The following is a 4,206-nucleotide window of genomic DNA, read 5'->3' as shown; positions in this document are numbered from 1 at the left end:
ATGTCCGAATTTTGCAGGGACAATAGGCCGCGGTTCCCCCAAAACCGAGGCCTATTCCCTGACGCTCTAACTCCAAATTTATTTTGCAGGGACAATAGGCCGCGGTTCCCCTCAAAACCCAGGCCTATTCCCCTGCAAATTTATTTCAGCACTGACTTGGCGGGAATGTCAGAATTTTGTAGTGACAATAGGCCGTGATTCCCCTTAGAATTGAGGCCTATTCCCTTGCAAATTTATTTCAGGACTGCCATGGGGGGAATGTCAGAATTTTGCAGGGACAATAGGCCGCGGTTCCCCTCAGAACCGAGGCCAAAAGGCATATACTGTCGCGGTTCTATTCCAACCGAGGCCTATACTATCAATATAATTTCAAAAATGCCACCGCACAATATTATGCTTCAGGTTCTAGTGACGTCCGTTCTTTGGGCTTTTTGACGTCCGACGTTCGACCGACGTCTTTGCGGGTGACGTCTATGTAGACGTCCGTTGTGTCAGGCCGGACGTCTATATAGACGTCCGTTGTGACAAGCCGGACGTCTATATAGACGTCTGCTGTGTCAGGCCGGACGTCTATATAGACGTCCGCTGTGAACCTCTCGGACGTCTATACAGTACTGTAGAAAGGGCTTTATTAGACGGGTTATTTAGGATTACGGGGTTTGGACGTTTGTTTGTGCACTGCAACACGTCTGAAGAGCAGATTCGAAATGAAAATGGAGGGAGATGGAGGAGTAAACGACCTACAACGTAGGCCAAAAAACGTCGCCCAAGAACACGCAACAAACTGCACCAAAATGCACCGAAAACGATTTTTAATCTGTCCAAATGAAAGATATTTCATCACTGAACAATTTAATCGGAATAAAAGTAAGATTAAATGGTCCAAAACAGATAAAAACCAACCTGGAAATGCAAGGCGCAGAGGGAACTCTCACGGGTTCGCATAACTCCTCGCGGGTTCGCGTTTTGGTGTGTATGTCCTTATTTTAAATGTCTTTTGGACGTCCGTTGTGGCGGGGACCGGACGTCTATAATATAGTACACGTCCGTCCCCCTCTAGGAAGGACGTTCAAGAGGCTGACATGGTAGTTGAACCCGTCAGTCTTTTGAACGTCCGTCCTTGAGGGGGCCGGACGTTTACTATATATAGACGTCCGGCCCCCTCCAGGACGGACGTTCAAAAGGCTGAATCTTCAACTCTCCCGTCAGGCTTTTGAACCTCCGTTAGAGGGGCCGGACGTCTACTATATTATAGACGTCCGGCCCCCTCCAGGACGGACGTCTCCACACTCAATTATTTACATTTATGCCACCGGTCAATTATTTACATTGGGGTTTTGGTGGACGGACGTCTATGGGGTGACGTTAAAGATCAATTCTGCACTAGTGATAACGGGGAAACAGTTGTGATTGGTACCTAGATTACCAAATGGGTTCATTCCATCAATAGCTAAGCCAAACCTAAGATTTCTACACTCTTGACCAAATTGGGGGAATTCTTGATCAATATTTTTCTATTGCTTTGAATCAGCTGAATGATGAAGCAACCCATCAGTTGTTCTCTCATCTGCATGCCATCTTAGGTTTTTAGCATCTTTGGGATTCGCAAACAAACGCTTAAGTCTGGCCACGAGTGGAAGGTACCAAACTACTTTCAAAGCAGAACCATTCTTTTCTATGTGACCATTATCTTCACCGTTGTTTTTTTATTTGTATCATGATAACCTACATTTTGGTCACTTTGTCAAAAGATCATACTCATTCCTATACAATATGCAATCATTCGGACATGCATGTATCCGTTTATACTCCATACCTATCGGTCAAAGAATTTTTTTTGCATCATAATTACGAGTGGGTAACGTATTTCCATATGGTAGCATTTCATTCAACAACGACAACAATTCTGTAAAACTCTTATCAGTCCATCCATTGCTCGCCTTTAAATTCATTAGCCTTAACACCACTGACAACCGTGTGAACTTAGTTGAACCGACATACAAAGGAGTCTCTGCATCAGTGGACATCGTTTCATACACATGCACTTGGGCAAAAGCTTCTCCGCCAACATCGCGGATCATGTCTTCTAAGTTGTCTTCTTCCGATCGATCTTCCATATCCATGGTGGAATCATATACATTTTCAATTGGATAGATAGTTGGAAAGTCTGCTAATTCGTCGTGCCATATCCATGTTGTATAACTTCGTATGAAACCATCACAGATTATATGTTCCCTAATATCAGTTGCATTCAACTTCCTCCCATTCAAACAGTTCACACAGGGACATCCAAACTTGACTTCATCATCACTTGTACTCGCATTACGTTGCAGAAACTCTATAAATTCTTCTACTCCTCTCTCGTACTCAGTGTTGATGCGTGGTAGATTAATTCACCCTCAATCCGTACTCATGTTTATTGAAGTTGTTTACATAATTTCAATAATCTTGAATGATCACTTTGATCGTTTTTGTATTCAAGGTGTGACCCTATCCTATTCAAGAAGATTCACACTTTTTAGTTTATTAAACATATAAATTTTAAACAACATATCTAAAATTTCACAAAATTTTGCCAGCATTTTGCATTAGTCTTCAGGTTACAAGAAATGAGAGTAATTATAAATCACAATCAAGTATGCACCCGAAGATCAATACAAAACACAACTGCAAAATTTCATGAAATTGAAGACATGTATATTAAACTGTCCAGCCGGAAAATTCAAGATTCAATACTTGTAAATTATTATTACCATCTCCTCTCTATTCATTTGTAAAAAGTACATTTGTTGAAAAAAATCTAAAGATAGTAAATAATTTTTGTATTGAATCTCAAACGGGAAACTAAGGCTAATTCACAACAACAAACAATATATTGAAGCAAACAATTCATGATTTCCAACCTTAAACTTTATTTCATCAGAAAATCAACCAATTTAATATAATAACCATTATATAACCATTATATCAATCTAATCATCAAACAACAATAACAATATATCAATCTCACAACAACAATTATCAAACATATATCCATCTTAATCACCAAAGAATAATAAAATTTATAATTCTATCTATCACCAATATATCATCTCACAACAATTATTATCAAACAAATATCAAAATTTTATGATCAAATAACAATATAATTGCTAGTATTATGACATATATATCAATCTTTCACCAATTATTATCAATCAAACACAATAAAATTATATCAATCAAACACAATAAAATACAATCAACCAACCGTGATAGAGGGGCGCAAAAGAAATGCGTAAAGGAAATGGAAGTGGAGGCGGAGCCTGCAGCGGTGGAGGCTGAGCGACAGGAGGCTATAGTGGCAGAGGCTACAGCGGAAACAATAGTGTGGAGTTGTTGGACGAAAAAGCGGAGGCAACAACAGCGTTAGTCGTTGGAGGCAGCAGCGTTAGTCGTTGGAGGCAACAACGTCAGTCGTCGGAGGTGCAAACACACAACCCTTGGCGCGAGAGAAATGGAGGCAGCGTACAACCTTAGCACGAGAGAAATGGAGTCACTGTGGAGTCCTTGGAAGAAGCAGCGATGGAGGGAGGCACAAAGGAGAAAAATCGTGAGGCGGAGGGAGGCACAGATGAGAGAAATTGCGAGAGTGCGAGAGAGAAAGAAGAACAATAACTTCGTTTTTTGATTTTAACCTAAGGGCTACTACCTCGGTTATACGAAAAATCGGTGCCTAAACCAACTAACTGCTTCGGTTATGCAGCAAACCGGTGGATAAACCATTTTAAAAAATTTAAAATTCATATTATATGGCTCGGGTTATAGACAGACCGAAGCAGAAAGGTCCTACTTCTTCGGGTAGGCACCAACCGGTGCAATATCCATGTAGAGATGTCAAGTCTGGCAGGCTATTATGCCTCAGTTCTGAGAAAAACCGAGGTAGTATCTCATTGTCAGAAAAAAAGCCTGATTTTGCAGTTGGGACTGGTGAGGTGACGCAGACTTTTATGCTTCAGTTGGCCTTCTAACCGAGGCAGTAACATTTATAGGCATCGGTTTATATAGAACCGAGGCATATAACCACTCAATATTTACGAAAATGCCACTGCGCTTTTCTTCGCTTCGGTTTCAGTAAAATCGAGACGTATATAGCATGTTAAAAAAGCTTTTTTTTACTAGCAAAAGAATCAACTAAAATACTACAATGTCTACGAGAGTAACATT

This window comes from Vigna angularis, chromosome 2, assembly GCF_016808095.1.
Source record: "Vigna angularis cultivar LongXiaoDou No.4 chromosome 2, ASM1680809v1, whole genome shotgun sequence".
NCBI lineage: Eukaryota > Viridiplantae > Streptophyta > Magnoliopsida > Fabales > Fabaceae > Vigna > Vigna angularis.
The sequence above is the reverse complement of the archived record's forward strand: the minus strand, read 5'-3'. Positions refer to the sequence as shown.